The 17,418-nt window shown below is 37.0% G+C and overlaps 1 protein-coding gene across 3 annotated transcripts in view; it reads right to left on the bottom strand.

The window, feature by feature from the left end:
- Eya1 (EYA transcriptional coactivator and phosphatase 1) overlaps nt 1-17,418 on the bottom strand; it is a 419,270-nt gene that overhangs the window by 306,327 nt on the left and 95,525 nt on the right. For all 3 annotated transcript variants that reach the window (XM_019205234.2, XM_019205233.2, XM_033760575.1), the window contains exon 3: nt 16,820-16,927. The gene's annotated coding sequence lies outside the window, so the exon portion shown is untranslated. The remainder of the gene's footprint in view (nt 1-16,819; nt 16,928-17,418) is intronic.

The raw sequence follows: 17,418 nt of genomic DNA, 5'->3' as shown, positions 1-17,418 counted from the left end.
ATGTTACTATTTAGGAAGTTTACAAAATAAGCCTACTTTGAGAAACTATTGTGCAATCATATTTTAAAACTTGTCCTAAAAATCCCAATAGAATATACAACTTGAAAATCTGTCTAGCAGTAGAGGTAGTAAGGATAAAACTTGGAGACTTTTAATGGAGAAAATGAGTCAAACATTGTGAAGCAGCACTGAATAGGAAAAAGAAATATGAGAAAAAAAAAAAGAATGGGTGGGTTGCTGGAGTGCTGGCTACTCCAGCAGGGTGCCACTGATCCCTTTCATATAAAGTGAGTCACACTAGTGACACAAGGCAAGTGAATAAATTAATGGTTGAAAGAAGAAAGAACTCTAAGTAAAGTCTCAGCATATTTTACCTCTGAAGAAAAACCAATACAGTCATCTGATAGTACCTCTTTATTTTATAGAGAATAAAAAGCGCACATGACCAGGACACTTGCACAACCCCTAGGGGCAGGAATAGGGCTAGAACCCAGGACTTCTACTTCCTAGGCCACTACTTGCTGCATTTCACTGTGTTCTTTTTTTTTTTTTTTTTTTTTAAAGAAAGCACTAATAGAAAAAGCATTGTCTGAGGAAGCTGAACTCTGTAGTTATTTGCTGGGCCAGGAGGAAATAGCTGATAAGGCTGCCTGAGGAGGGCATTTTTAATCAAGTTGTTATGGGCTATAGTGTGGTTCCTCCAAATTCACATGCTGAAGTCTTAACCCCCATGTTATTGTTTGGATACTGAGTATCCTACAAAATCCTATGTATTGAAGGCTTGGTTTCAGGCCTGTGTTGCTCTTGGTGGGCAGAGGAAGGAAACTGAGTCACTGGATGGGGCGCAGTTCTTGAAGAGGATATTAGGATACCAATGCGTTCCTCTCTTTTTTTCCCTCCTGGCTGCCATGAGGAAAGCAGTGTCCTCAGCTACACAGACCTACCATGAAGTATTGTGCCACCACAGACCCAAAAAGCAATGTGACCTACTGAATAGTTTTTCTAGTGTGTAAAACTAAAAGTGTAAATAAGATCCAAACTGTATAACTGATAATGTGAAATAGAAAGAAAAGGGCTAAAGGTATAGGGGAGGTGGGAAGGGTAGGGAAAGGAAAAAAGGGACAAGAGAAAATATGAGAAAAGGAAAAAATGGAAACAAAGTCTGTAAATAGGGGAGGGTGGAGGGGATGAAGGGAGGGCAGGGGTATGGGAAAAAAATGAGAACCAAGATCTGTCATGTTCAAGGTACAAGATCCCAATGATGACTGTAACTGTACTGTATACTTAAAAAGTACCAATAAATTCAATAAGATAAAAAAAAAGGCATTGTGACCAACTGACCATTGACTGAAAATTCTGAAACCATGAGCCAAGATAAATTTAAAAATAATTATCTGAAGCATTTGTCACAGTAACTAAAAGATGACTAATACACCCCAGTATTTCAGAAACAGGATGTTTAAAAAGGTAATGAAGGTTAAATAAGGTTACATGGGTGGGCCCTCATTCAATAGGAGTGAAGAGAAATAGGATGATAGAGCATAAGACAGCCACAGGGAGAAGTCAAGAGAAAATGCAAGGAGAAAAGCACCACAAGAACCCAATTCTTTGATCATCTTGATATAGCCTTCTCATGTCCAGAACTGCAAGAAAATAAATTATGTTGCTTAAGCTACCAAGTGTGTACTTTGTTATGGCAGCTGTAACAAACTAATATACAGGTATTGAAAATTACTGTATCCGGCAAGTAGTTAATACCAGCCAACACTCCAACAGGAAGGAACAATTAGGCTGAATGCAATGGACAATAACTACCAGCCCTGCAGGAACTATAATCTCGAAGGCAAGATGGCAAAGGGTTTCAGGTCAAGTACCAGCCTCAGTACATTGGCTATGGCTAACTGAAGTGTAATGTTTAAAACTAAGTCCAAGAAGAAATCTTGGCTCAGGAATAGGAGTCACAGATACAGGAGGGGTGATGTGCCCCCGAGAATGGACCATCCAAATATAATACTAAAAGAACTGCAGGTCACTTTTTACATCTATTTACTTTTTAACCATCTTAAGAGTAGTAATGAATGACAATAGGAGAAGATAAGAACTTTGTCATCAGCACATGTCATCCCCTGCTCACAGAATGACAGCTTTAATAATAAACCAACTGTCACCGGGACACAACACCAACTCCTACAATTTAAAAAAGGAGAGCTTTGGGCTGGAAATTTAGCTCAGTGGTGCCACCGCCTGCCTCGCAAGGGCAAGGTCCCGAGACTGATCCCTGGTAACCCCCCCACCCCCCAAAAAAGAGCTTTAATTTGGCTCACAGTTTCAGAGGATTCAGTTTATGGTCAGCTGATTCCAAGACAGGAACATCATAGTAGAAAGGCGTGGCAGAGCAAGCTATCCAACTCGTGGAGGCCAGGGAGCAGAGCAGGGGAACAGTGCGGCAAGAGATATACCACTCAGAGGCACAGCCCGTTTCCACCTTGAGCTGAGTCCATCGCCTAACGGCATATTCAGCTGTGGATATTTGTGAATTAGTCCACTGGTGAGTACAGCACTCCTGAGATTGAATCGCCTTTCCAAGAGTCTCTTAATCCAGTAAAGTTAACAAGCTGTGCCCACACCAGCGTGTATATTTGTCCTTTAGGAATCAGAGTGTCTCTTCCTCTCTCACTCACTTGTCCTTTTGTCCATTCACCAGCCTCACTTCTATGGCTAATGCCTACTCGTAACAATTAAAACACCTGGTTTATCACACATATAGTAATATAACACTATTAGCATAAAATGGTAAAACTAAGGAATCTTGACTTAGATAAGTACCTTCTCCACTGCACATAAAAAACAGGGGAGACCTGGGCATGATGGTGCACACCTGTAATCTCAGCACTCAGGGCTGGGGGAAGAGGATGAAAAGTTTGAGTCCCATGGGGGCAAATTGGCAGCTTAGCATAACCCTCAGAAAAAAAAAAATGTTTGAAAGGGCTAGGGATACAGCTCAGTGTGCAGGTCCTGGATTCAATTCCAGTCACAAAAAATAAACAAGACAAAACAAAATACACCAAGGGGAATTAACTACTCATAGAAAACTGTCAGGCAGGCTTTCTGAAATCTTTCTTATTCAACCCCACATGTAAATATAACTTTATTTCCATTAAGCAACAAAAATTTGTTCATTCTTTTGAGCATTTAAATGGTGTGAATTTCATTATACATTATACATTATATGCTCCCAAATGAAACTTTACATAATGAAAAACTGGATCATTTCAAGAGGCCCTTTTGGCTGTTAACATACAATCCCCCAGCACTCTGGGAGGCTAACCCAGAAGAAGCATAAATTTGAGCCCAGGGTGGGCAACTTTGCAAGACTCTTTCTCAAAACAAAAACATCTTTTTAAATGCCAGGGATGCAGCTCAGTGAAAAAGCTTTGGGTTCAATTCTCAGTACTGGAAAAAAAAAGCCATTTTTTTGGTCTACAAAGGATTTGATTATATCAGTTATAGAAAATTTCAAAATAAAATTCAATTTTAACGTTGTTTTATTACACATTATCATTAGCATATTAAGGTATAATTGCTGTGCATATAATTTCATATCTTGACTTTGTAGACCTAAAATTAAATAGTACTTCATTGCATAGATGCAAATATATCCTAATTCTCAAGATTTCAACTTCCTTATTTATTTAGATTATGCATCTTTTCCTCCATCTAGTCAACATATTGGCTTAGCAGTTTCAACAATGTAACAGTAATGGCATATTATTTCAATGAAGACACAATGAACAGTAAATTATTAAGATAAATTCTTTTTATTTGTGAATTCCAGCTCCACTTATGGTTTCAGCAGTGTATCTTCTAGCCAAAATCATATTCTTTGAAGTATAGCACAGAGGTAAAACAATTTTAAGGAAAGTAGACAAATAACTGCAGTCACCATATGACATTTGTGAATAATTTCCTTGGTTTTAAAAGTGCAAGAAAAATGCCTCACATTTGAAATCTGGTGAAAGGTAAAATGAAGACAAGGCCTAGAGCAAGCCTTACATGCCAAGGGTTAGAAAAGAAGTGAATACGCAGCTGCTTTAAGTCAAGCATTTATAATTTAAAATATGTAGAAGGAAAACATTCTGTAAATAACAGAACTAAGCATGAGAAACACATATGTGAATATTTTAAGCCAACTTCAATAAAAATTTCATTACACAAGTTAACAGACAAAAATTGAACCTTAAGTTTTGAAACTTGTGTAAGGTTCATGCTTTCTCTTAAGGCCAGAACAATATGGTACTTTTTACAAACATGGAAACAGCAAGCTCCTAAGTAGTTAATGAGTATTTTTGGTACGTTTTAAAGACCTCACAATACAGAACATACTTTGGCAAACCACCAACTTGAGGCATGACCTTGCAAATTTGTATTTTTTTAAGAAAATGAAATTTTGAAAAGCAAAATCCGCACATTAAGGAGTAAACATTAGTCATTCTCTAAAATTTACTGCTATAAAAGATCATTTTTTCTTACAATAAAATGCTTGAAATGTTTAAAATTGCTGCCATAATATGGATGTGATTATTTTTTTCCAAAATAAAAAGAACAGTAAATGAACTGTGGCAATAGCCCTAATTTGATGTGAAATTTATTTTAAGAATTCAATAAAATTTAATTCTAGGAATTATTGGAACAACTAGCATCTTAATATTGAGTTTTAAGTCAACATTCTATGGTGGTTACATTTTCTTTCCTGATCAATATAATTAACTCCAAACAAGTCCTCTCTCTCTCGCTCTCTTGTGCACACACACACACACACACACACACACACACAATGAGCAGTTATGCATTGCTGTACAATAGAATAAGTTCTGGTAAATGCATCATTAGGCAACCTTGTCATTACGTGAACATCGTAGGTTGTATTTAACTAGGATGCCTGTGATTTTCCTTGGGGAAACCACCTGTTGTATGTGGGACCACCTTTGCATATGAGGTTCATTTTTTATCTAAATAAATGTCATTGTGTGGCACATGACTGTATATCATCAACAAGGACAGTCATGATTCAATAATCAGGATATCTGAATGGCCCCACATGTGGGGCACAACCTTATCGTCCCTCTTCTGTGCTCCAAGTGAGGAAACACTGCCAGGAGATCACACTATAGAAATGACCCCAAAAGCAGTACGAATGGTTTGATCACTTTTTGGCAGACTCTCAAACTAAACTTCTGCTATATGTGGAAAGAAGATTATTTCAAAACACTGATTTTATTCTGATATGATTAAAATTCAAACCAAGATTCTTATATTTTTAAGGAGATTAACCTTTTTCCTCAATGAGTTTATTGGTACATTTTAGGTATACAGTACAGTTACATTCATCATTGGGCTCTTATACCTTTACATGTCAGGTCTTGGTTCTCATTTTTACCCCTTACCCCTGCCCTCCCTTCACCCCCTCCTCCCCTCCCCATTTACAAACACTTTATTTCCATTTTTTCATTTTCTCATATTTTTCTTTTCCCTATTTCCTATCCCCTACCCTTCTCACTTCCCCTACACCTTAGATTAACTTTCAAAAGAGTCAGGGATTAAGATACTATCTATTTTTTTTGAAAATGTTCCAGTGAGTAATTCTTTTTTTGGCCACATAATTCTTCTTCCCCCTTTCCATTTGCAAAAGCTGTTTCCATTTTATCTTCACCTTTTTTTAAAAAAAATCAATTTTTCTCACCTTCCCTCCCCCCATCTCTTGTTCCCCTTTTCATTTGAGAAAGATCTTACTTCCTATTATCCATCTTTCATTTTCATTTCTCTCTCTCTCTCTCTCTCTCTCTCTCTCTCTCTCTCTCTCTCTTTCTCTGGTACCCGGGACCTATACTGAAAACACATACTTTTAAAAATTTATAATAGTCAAATTGAAATATGCAGAGACAAGTCTGATAATCTCTAATGCACATAAAACTCAACACCTGCAGTTGATGTAATAAATCAGTTTGTGAATCCAGTTGTCCTTGTTTCACATGCTTGCATGAGCCTGTATAGCTAAGCTAACCCCATTTTCATAACCTTAATCACATCCAGGTTTATTTTTGTTGGCAGTCTTATGCAAATCACTGTATTATGTGTCTTTGTATTTAATTCACTCAGCTTATACCCTAATACCAAAAACAGACTATAAAACAGGAAGGGATCTCTGAATTGTTTAATTAACTATGAGCTGTAATTTCTATTTATATCTAACTGCAATGTTATAGCTCTGTGTTAAATATTCATAGAAAAACAGATTATTATCTTCCTAATTTAAAATATTTAAGCATGCTGTAATTCACAAGTTATAGACACCAATAAAGAGACTATATCAGATTTTATTTTCAATGTTTCAAGCCTATTCCATTATTCAGTGAACTAATCTGTGGAGTTAAAATTAATCAACACAACACTAATTTACTAAATGGTACCTTGGTGACCTGAAAGAATTACAGCAACTTCAAAATGGCACCAAATTTTACCTTCTATAGTTAAATCTCTGACCACACATTCTCAGAGGTAAATCTTTTACCACACACTTTCTTTTTACCACATCAAAAACAACTGTATCGGCAAATTACCACCAATTATTATTAGTTAATTAACTTTTCAAGAGCCACAGAAAAATATCTATCCCTAATTTTTTTTTTGCCTATTTCACTTTTTGAGCAAGGCAAACTGTCTAGAAAAGTAAGAAAAAAGTAGAAAGATCACTAATTAAAATCCATTCACATGATTTCTAAAGTATAGGCAAGAAAGCAAAATTAGACAAACAGGACTGTATCAAAGTAAAAAGTTTCTGCATATCAAAGAAAACTATCAGAGCAAAAAGATAACCTACAAAATGAGAGAAAATATTTGCAAGCTATATATAGGTTAAGGGGTTGATATCTAAAATATAAAAGACACAAAAAACTCAATAATAAGAAAACGATTTTAAAATTAGCAAAGGACTCAACTAGATATTTGTCAATAAAAGCCACACAAATATCTAAAATTTTATTAAAAAATTCTCAACATTGCTAATCATCAAGGAAATATAAGTTAAAATCACATGAGATGCCACTTCATTCCACTAAGAATCTTATTATAAAAAACAAAAGATAACAAAAACTGTCAAGGATGTGAAGAAAAGGAAATCCTTGGCACACTGTTGGTGAGAATGGAAATATTATTGGGAGAAACAAAATGGAAGTTCCTCAAAATATTAAAAATAAAACTACCATGTGCTCCAGAAACCCCACTACCGAATCTATTTTGAAAAGAAATGAAATCAAAGTAGTGAAGAGATATCTGCATCCCCATATTTATTGCAGCACCCTTCACAATAGCCAAGATATGGAATCAAACTACATGTTCATCAATGAATAAATAAATAATAAAGAAATGAATAGATACAGAAAATGCAATACTATTCAGCCATTTAAAAAAACAAGGAAATCTTTTCACTTTGACAACTTGGGTTAACCTAGAGGAGATATGTTAAGGCAGGAACAGAAAAATAAATGCTGCCTGATCGCATTCATATGTACAATCTAAAAAATGCTTATTTTATGGAATCAGAGAATAAAATGGTTGTTTGGCCAGAGGGCATTGGGGATAAGTTGATAAAATGATACAAAACTTCAATTAGATAGAAGAAATAAGTCCAAGAGATCTATTATACAATGTGGTGACTATAGTTAACAATATAATGTATTTTCAAAAAATGCTAAGAAATAAAGTGTCATCAATGCAAAATGAGAAACATGTGAAGTAATGTATACACGAATTAGCTAGTCAATATATAGTTTACATATACTTTAAAACAATGTGTTTGTTGTACACAATAAATACATACAATTTTATTGTCAATTTTAAATTAATGGGAATTATTGCATATTGACATGAAAGTACTCTCATATTTAGGGCAGAATTACTCTTTTTTGAATTGAGTTTATTGGTACATTTTAGGTATACAGTACAGTTACGTTCATCATTGGGATCCTGTACCTTTACATGACAGGTCTTGGTTCTCATTTTTCCCCTTGTCCCTGCCCTCCCTTCACCCCCTTCTCCCCTCACCATTTACAAACATTTTATTTCCATTTTTTCATTTTCTCCTATTTTGTTCCCTTTCCCTTATTACCTTTCCCTACCCTTCCTACTTTCCCTACACCTTTAGCTCTTTTCTTCCTATTTCACATTGTCAATTATCTCATTAGGATCTTATGTACTTTTATAGTTTTTCACACCAAAGAAACAATTCAGTATTGACACCTGTGACTTATTTATTTCACTTAGGAGTATATCCTCTATGTGTATCCATTTTCCTATAAATGAATCTAATTTCTCATTCTTTATGGCTGAATAGTATTTCATTTTATTGAAAAACCACATCCTCTTTATCCAGGTTCCAACTGATGGGCAAATGCACTCTTTCAAAGTTTTAGCTATTACAAACTGTGCTGCTATAAACATAGGTGCACATATATCACTGTGGTATGATTCTTTTAATTCTTTTGGAAAGATGCCCAGCAGAGGGATGGCTGGGGCAAATGGAAACTCTAATCCCAGATCTTTGAGCTATCTCCATATTGATTTCCACAGTGGTTGCACCAGCCTGCACTCCCACCAACAATGGAGAAGGGTTCCTATCTCCCCACAACCCCGCCAACATTTCTTATTGTTTGATTTCTTGATAGCAGCCATTCTTTGTGAGGTGAGGTGGAATCTCAGTGTTGTTTTCATCTGCATCTCCCAAATGACCAGTGATATGGAACATTTTTTCATATATTTACTTGCTGCTTTTACTTCTTTACTCAGAACCCTTCTGAGTGCTAACATTTTCACATAAATGAAGAGGGTGGGTAAAAATGGCATGGGAATCATTACAACATTCATTCCAAGAGCAGCAGTCATTCAGTGGACATAATATTCACAAGCACTAACTACTGAATCATATTCTATTTTCTAGACAACAAGGCTGGACAAGCTCAACTCAGCAGAGCATCTAACTCAATCTAGAATACAAAGTATATTGTGATGAAGCTGACAGGTGACTGCAGAGGATGAGATGGACAGGTCATGGGAAGCTTCTTAGGCCAAAAATCTTTTGTTTGTTTGTTTATTTTAACTTTTGGTTTATATTGCAGCTTCAAGAGGGTTACCCTGTAGATAGATCTCTCTGTGTGCATGTGCCAGATAGATATGAAAGAGGCAAGAATGAGCTACATGGGTAATTGTGGAAAGTACCAAGATAATCCAGCCAAGGAAATATAAGGAACGAAGCACACTGGACTTGATAGTTGACAGTGAGTGAGGGCTAAGATTTGTTTTAAAAGTAAAATTAGGATTTGTTTGACTGGATTAAAACAAAGGCTGGAAGGGGAAACCAATTAAAATTGACTCCCAGAGCTATAACTTGAAGAAAGATGCCCCTAAATTTCCATGTATTGAAGGCTTGGTTCACAGGCTCTGGCACTTTTGGGAAGTGGTGAAACTTTAAAGAGGTGTGGCCAAATGAGAGGAAATTAGGTAATTGGGGATGTTCCCTTAATCGGATATTGAGATCCTGCACCCTTCTACTCTATTTAACTTCCAGGTTGCCATGACGGGAACAGGTTGCCTCCTCTGGCATGTGCTCCCACCATGACACTGGGCTACCACAGGTCCAAAACAACTGGGCCAAACAACAGGGGTGAGAGCTCTGAAGCCATGCATCAAACTATTCCTCCTTCTAAGATGATTATCTCAGGTATTTGGTCACAGAGACAGGAAGCAGAGAGGAAGGGGATGGCACAGAAATACACAATGAAGTTAAGTTTCAAGTCCTGTATGTTGAATATCCTTTTACAAGGGATGCCCAGAAGTCATCTGAACCTATGACAATGTCCCTAGGGGGCAGATCTAAAGATAAATGTGTGTGAATATCAGCATATGAATAAATCTGTTCTAATCCAATGCAATCACCATAAAACTTTTTTTTTTTTGAGACAGGGTCTCACTATGTAGTTGAGATGGACCTGGAATCAGTGTTCTCGAACTCACAGTGATCCTCCTGCCTCAGCCTCCCAAGTGTTGGGATTACAGGCTTGCACCACCATGCCCGGCAAAACTGTTTTTTAAAAAATCCAATTTGAAAGATCAGCTTTCAATTATGAAGAAAACACAAATCAGAATGTATGTAAAACTTCTGCCATCAGCAACTTCCACTCCCAATGGGTGGGGGGATGACTTCATATAGAATTTTCAGAATAAATTTTTCTTATTTTTTATCTCTTCTTTAAACTTGTTACTTCTCCAGTTTGATTCTAGCACTGCTTGGTCCTTTTACTGCTAATCTGCTGCTACTATTTTAGTGTTCTTCCTTTTAAATCTACCTACTCTTTCTAGATTTCTGGAGTACTATATATACCAAAAAAAACCACAAACAACAAATAAACAGAAGATCACTGGACATGAATTAGTTTTGAGGTAAGCCACTAAGCAAATACTTTAACAAGAAATATATACATCTCTTTCAGCCCTGAAATTTCTACAGGTTTGTTCCAGTTAAGTCTGTGATCCAGATGATAACCTGAAATTTTTATATACCTACAGGCCCACATGCATGAGCACACAGACACGCACAGACACACACACACTATGTATACAGACAGTTTTATGATGATTTCTACTATTAAAAGATAAAGATCTTTAAAAGCAATATAGGGTTCTCACCTCAGATGAACCTTCATGATCTTTATATTCCAAACTTAGACCAACTAGCTAGATGTTTAGTAGTGTGCTTTGATGAGGGCTGTGAGATATGCCAAAACATCTTGGCCTCAGTGTCTACCCATTCTAATGTATTCATACATTCCCACTTTGGCCTCAGCTTGGTATCAATCCTTAGAAGAGCACAATGAAAATGCAAATATATTATCTGGAGTAACGATTCATCCTGCATTACATTTACTAGCATACTAGAACAATTATATTAGCTTCTGAGTCACTTGATAAGACTTCATGATAAGAGTTTGGGATATGAAACTTGGGTGGTAGGATGGAAAGAAGAGAACAGTCCAGAATATGAGGCCAGGTCTAGGATAAAAGGGAGACCCCCTTGGGGAGAAGGATGTCAAAAGCCAAAGAAATAAACGAATTTACTTAGAGCAATCTTGCACAGTTGATAAAAAAGTACTTTCACTTTTGAGACTCTGTTTTTCAGATGATTTAAAACATGGTCATTGTTTGCCTGAAATCCTGCAGGAAACTTTGAATTATATAAGTACATATTGTACTAGTTATCTTAGAAATGTGATTGGGTTGCAATTATGTCAGTAAAGCTTTAACCACCAAAAGAAAATTGTATGGCATCCTCTATCATGCCTGGACAAATTTAGATGATTGAAAGCATAAACCAGGCCATGTTTTATACTACATCTATGTAAAGAAAATCAGGAAAACCCTTAGTCCATGTGTGCTGGATGCTAAAATAACTTTGGGACTACATAGAAAGAGCATGCTCTGAAAGGAAAATGAACTCTGAAATACAGTAGCAACCCTGCCTCAGCTGCAGTCAAGATAATGTCTGTTGGCAGAGTGCTGGAGAGCCCCATATGGTGTAAAAAATCCAGCCTAGAGGTCAGGTTTGCTGGAAGTGACAAATAGTGTACACTTAACTACTTCAGATAAGAAAACATTTCACATAATTCTCAAACTCAAATGGCGAACTGCGGCCTTAGTTTGTGGGTGTGTGCAAATAGTGCAGCAAGCACTGCAGCTTGTTTCTTGGTACTGTTAAGTTTGCAGGCTCAACAAAATTCCCTTGATTCTGGGACCTTCTAACAGTAGCCTTAGTTTTATAAGAGGCGCTGGTCAAAGTACCTCATATAATCCCTGATACATAATAAGAGCTTGTTAAGTGTTGGTTAAATCTTTTTAAAGAATGATTTTATTGGTATATTTTAGATATACATGATAACATTCATCATAGGGAATTTGTACCTGTACATGATATATCTTGCTTCTTTTTTTTTCCTAGTCTCCTCCTCTACCTTCAATTTCTCTTCCCCCGCTTATTTGTAAAAGCTTTGTTTCCATTTTTTCCTTCTAGTCTCTTTTTGTTTCTTGTCCTTTCCTTTCTTTCCCCCTCCCTTATTCCTCCATCTGAATATAGGGGGGAAATCTAGTAATGCATCTAATGTTCCCATAACCAACAGTGAAACCTAAACTTGAGTCCACGTTATGGCTTGTGTCTGGATGTGTCCTCAAAGCTTCATGTGGTCTTAGATGGAGCTTTTTCGGAGGGGACTGAATCTAGAGTGTGTGACTGATTCATGGGGCAATGCACTAGGATTGAGGGTGTGAGTGCTGCCCACCCTAATTAATCTGCATAAGAGAAAGGGGGCAGGAAGATGCTTTTGAGGACCACCCCCAGGTGCTGTTACTGTCTTAAACTGCTATGAATTGTTGCCTTTCTGCCACCCTCCCTTAGAGGCAGCTGATTGCTGACTGAAACCGCTAAGAACTATAGGCCAAATTAACCTTTCTCCCTTTAATTTTGGGTGTCAGGTATTTTGTGTCAGCAATAAGAGAAAAGTAACTAAAAAATTCCAGGTGTCTCTACTTGAAAGCCAGGTGTGTCATGATGCTCTGGGCGCTCTCAGTGGTGATTGCACATCTCCATGATGTCTCCATTTGTTGGATGTCCCAATGTCAGGTAATCTCCGAATACCAACAGAGAGGGGCATAGATTGTATTGATCATTTTCATTTAAAAAAAGCTTACTTCTTGGCTGAAATAAAATTTCATTCATGCTGCTTTTCATAAATTCTTCCTGTAGAGAGTAGATGCATTAGCGCATTTGTTTCATCCTGCATCTCTTTCTAATTGGAAGACTAATAGTTTAGATCACATTTTCATGTACCATAACTATTAAGAATTTGAATTTAAATCTTAAAACTGTAAGACTCTAGAAATGGAATCATTAACTGAATTTTGACTGTTAGAAGTTTCCTGGTGGTGCAAAGTTTGCACTTAATTGCAAAAGAGCTTGGATCAGGGATGTAGCTCAGTGGTAGAGTGCTTGCCTAGCTTGCATAAGGCCCTAGGTTCAATGCCTAGTACTGAAACAACAGAAAAAGATCTTTACCCAAGTCATTAAAAAAGTCAATTTTGTAATCAAGTAGGTATTTAAATATATATAATATAGCTATACTATTTAGAGATTTTTTTCAAATCCCATTTTAAGGTAGCCACCCATTTTTTAATAAAATATCTACCCAATCATTCATTGTTTTCTCCTGGGTGTTTATTTTTAATATCAAAAATCATAGGTTTTTATACAATTTAAATCTGCTATAAAGTAGACTTTCTAAAACAGAGAAAAGGAGAAACACAAAATACAATAAAGTTCATTGGATTTTGTTAGCTACAAATATTCTAATACCTATTTTCAGATTAGTTCTCAAACTTTAGTATATTTCTGAAGAGACTGCTTTGATAAATCAGGGTCTGAATCTATGAATTTCCATTTTAACAAGAGAGATAATTTTGACACCCATGTCTGTAGACCTCACTTTGAGCAACATGAATTTGACCCTCTGCTGTGGGGTCTCCCACAAAAATAAAATAAAATGAAGATTAACACGGTGGTTCTCAGCCTTAGTAGCACAGCAGAAACACTAGACTGGAGCTATTTCTCTTGGTGATTGGGATCAACAGTCAAGGTGAGAAATTACTGGCTCAATATCAGGACCAGCTAGATAGCAGTGTGACACCTTCTGTTATGTTGCTTGGGGAATAGTCACAATTGAAAGCCAAACCTTTTATTTTGAAGTGATACCACCAACCTAAACACTTTGATTAAATCTCTTCATATTTCATTCCTTAGCAGCTTGCAACAGGAATGAGCAACTCTCAGAGTGACTACCCACCCAGGAGAAGCTACCTCAGTGTCAAAAAGTGCTGCAAAGTTTAGGAATACTTTTATAGCAGCAAAGTTTCCACCCTCTGCATTCTCTACTTTTTTGATCTAATAGCTTTTTGTGGGTGTTGGAGCATCCAGACAAATGAATCCTAAAATACTGGTCCCTCAAATGCATCAGAAACTAGAAAATTAAGAGTTCATTAGCACAGCCAGCTTTATTACCCGTTCCTCACTCCCCTTCCTATTATTTGTACGAAAGTATGGAGAACAAAGAGGAGGAAACTTCATTTACTCCCATACAGAGCATCAAACTGCACCACTGTGGTGAAATATGTCAAAAGAAAACCAAGAGAAGAATTTTGAAAATTAAAGAGATTAACTTGAAAGATTTGCAAAGGAAGCCAAACTTTAGAAGAACCAGCTCAAGGCTTCATTTAATTTGTGAACTGAGATAGACAGGGGGCCCCTGATTTTATTTGTCTGTTTATCTCATAGTGCACAATACTTTTTTTTCCCTATGAGACATGATGCCTGCCCTTAACCTTTACTGCAAGAGGGCAGGCATTGTGATGTTTTTATGCCAATTACCCTTGTTATTGTAATTTTTGCAATTCAATTACATTACATAAGATGCACTTTGAGCATGAAAAGGGTTGGTTGTGGGTTAAAATCTAATCTTAGTGCTTTGATAAAAGTCTTAATAAAGGAAGCTTAAAATATTTTCCATAACTATGCCAGTATAAGTTCCAAATGAAACAGACTCAAATGTAAAAAATAAATGCATCGAAGTATCAGAGAAAAACACTGTTGATAATTGCTTTATTACCTTCAAGTGCTTCCCTATAAATCAAAATCCTAAACCGTATAAGAAAAAATTGATAAATTCAAGTACATGAATGCTCAAAAATGTGCATGATATAAAACAGATGCAATGATACAAGATAAGCAACAGACTGTGCAGACACTAGCATATTATATAAAAAGGCCTAATTTGCACATGTTAAAAGTTCACAAAAATCCTTAGGAAAAAAACTAAGAAATAATAGAAAATACGGAGAAAGGATAAAAATTCACAGAAAGGAATAATAGACTTTAAAACACATGACTTCCTATGAACCCCACTATCAAGAGGAACAAGAACCTAAATGTACTATGTGCTAGGCCCTATGCCAGCTTCTCACATATATTAACCCAAGGCAGTTATTACTTTCTGAAGTACGTTCATGAAGATATACAGGCAGCAAAAGTTACAGCACTTGCCCAGGGTCACAGAGCTGAGAAGTGGTGGAACCTAACTTTGATCCCAAATTTGTGGCTCCACTCTCTTAACCATTGTGCACATTTCCTCTCTTAACAGAAATGTACATCAAAACTACACTGAGATGCAGTTTTTTACCCTGTAAACAGACAAAAATTTTAAAGTTTGCTGATACAATCTCAGCAAAGCAGCAGAGAACACAGACTCTAATGCATGCCTGGTAAACTATGAACAGTTATAACATCCATTGGGTTGATCCAGGAATCCCACTTCTGGAAATTTATCCTCACATGTAATTATACACACGTAAGATTATGTATTTCTGAAGTTATTATTTCCATAGCATTTTTATGATGGAAAAGATTAGAAAATTTCTACATACCCAGCATATCACAGCCACTGAATGGAACTTCATTCAACTATAAAAAACAAAGCAGTATTCTATCCTGCGATGTGAAACAATCACCAGCGATTAAGACATAACCAAAGCATGGTATAACAGTGTGTATATGCTGCAACTCAAACAGCATAGGGTCTGAAGCTAGGGAGAGTGAACAAGAAATGAAGAAACCACAATGATTCTTGAAGTTTGGGACCAGGTGGAACCACAGCTTGTAGGGAGCTAATGGCCACCTAGAGTAACACGCTCTTTATTTATAGAGGAAAAGAAACAGGAAGAGAAGGTGGGGCAAGTAGTGCTATGTGGCCTAGGTGGAACATAGCATGATTATTTTGTGATGGGGCACGCTCAGGAAGGAACAGGGAAGGACATACAATGTAACTGTTTCCTGGGGCTGTGCCATCCAGGGTCTACAAATGTTTGACTTTCTAATGTATGAGGAAAAAGGGTGTAGGGAGAGGCGAAGGACCATCTTCAGACTCAGCCCCAAAGCATGTATAGTGTGAGTTCTTTGGTACAGAGAAAAGAAATAATACTTTTGTTGTGTTGTCCAGGGAACAGAGAAAGATTATGAATTCCAAGTTCAAGTATATCCTCAAAGGATGGTGAATTAACATCAAAACATAGCATATGATATTTATATATCATACTCTCTCTATATATACGTATATATCTATATCTTTGAGTTCAAAATAAGGTGACTATGAATGCAGTATCTTCCTGTGAGTCTTTGCTCTCGCCAACTGTGCCATTTGTCTTAGTTTAAGTGATGTGGTTCATGGGTTTCAGATGATATGCTAAGAAATGTTCTTTCTGCCAAAGAGACCCTCTGCTTACCGCTGTCACCCACTAGCCGAGTGGGTGCCCTATTTCTGCTCACCACATGCTCCATGTTTCTGAATCTGCAGTTTCTCTTTGGATTCCTATTGCTCTACGTTATTCAGAAACACTCTGATTCGTGTTCTTGCTCAGCTGTCTAGTGACACTGTAAGTACACAGAACACACTAAAGCAATCTAGTTTTTCTAAAGGACACTGTTTAAGTCTGCTGTGGTCCAAGTACTTAGGTTTCCTTTAACATGGGGAACATGTTAAAACTTAATCACCACTGTGATGGTATCAATAGGCGGAGCCTTCAGGGACTGATTAGGTGTGTCAGTCACCTTGCCCTTTACTAAGACACAATACTAAATAGCCACAAGTTGAAAGAGAAGAGATTTAGTTAGGCTTACAGTCTCGGATGATTTAGTCCATGGATGGCTGGCTCCAAGGCAGACACATCATGGTAGAAGTTTCTGGCAGGGCAAAGTTGCTAGGTCCATGGTGGCTGGGGAACATTGCTACAGAACAGAATATTAGCAAAGAGGAAGAGGTAAGGAACCAGATACAGACCTCCCCAAAGACATCCTCCACAATCCACTCTGGCACACTTGGATGTATGATTCACTAATCCCCTGGACAGATCCCAAAGAGAATGAACTTGACAATCCACCCTACCCGCCATAATAATTGGTGAGAATGGAATCCTTATAACTGAGTTAGTGTTCTTATAAAACAGGCCCAAGGAAGCTCATTCATGTCTTCCATCATGCTGATGTAGCTAGAAGGCATTAGCTATGGACCACAAAATGGGCCTTCGTCAGACACTTTATCTTGATCTTTTATTTTGTTTTTGTTTTGTTACTAGGAATTGAACTCAGGACCTTGCACTTGCAAGCAGGCACAGCACCACTGAGCTAAATCCCAGCCCTATTTTGATCTTCTCTCTCTCCTTTTTTTTTTTTTTTTTTTTTTTTTTTTCCGGGTTTGTGTTAGGGTTAGGGTTTGGGTT

The sequence above is a fragment of the Fukomys damarensis genome, unplaced genomic scaffold (genome assembly GCF_012274545.1).
Source record: "Fukomys damarensis isolate Sample0158 unplaced genomic scaffold, DMR_v1.0_HiC HiC_scaffold_5, whole genome shotgun sequence".
NCBI classification, from domain to species: domain Eukaryota; kingdom Metazoa; phylum Chordata; class Mammalia; order Rodentia; family Bathyergidae; genus Fukomys; species Fukomys damarensis.
This window is presented reverse-complemented; position numbering and strand designations above follow the sequence as displayed.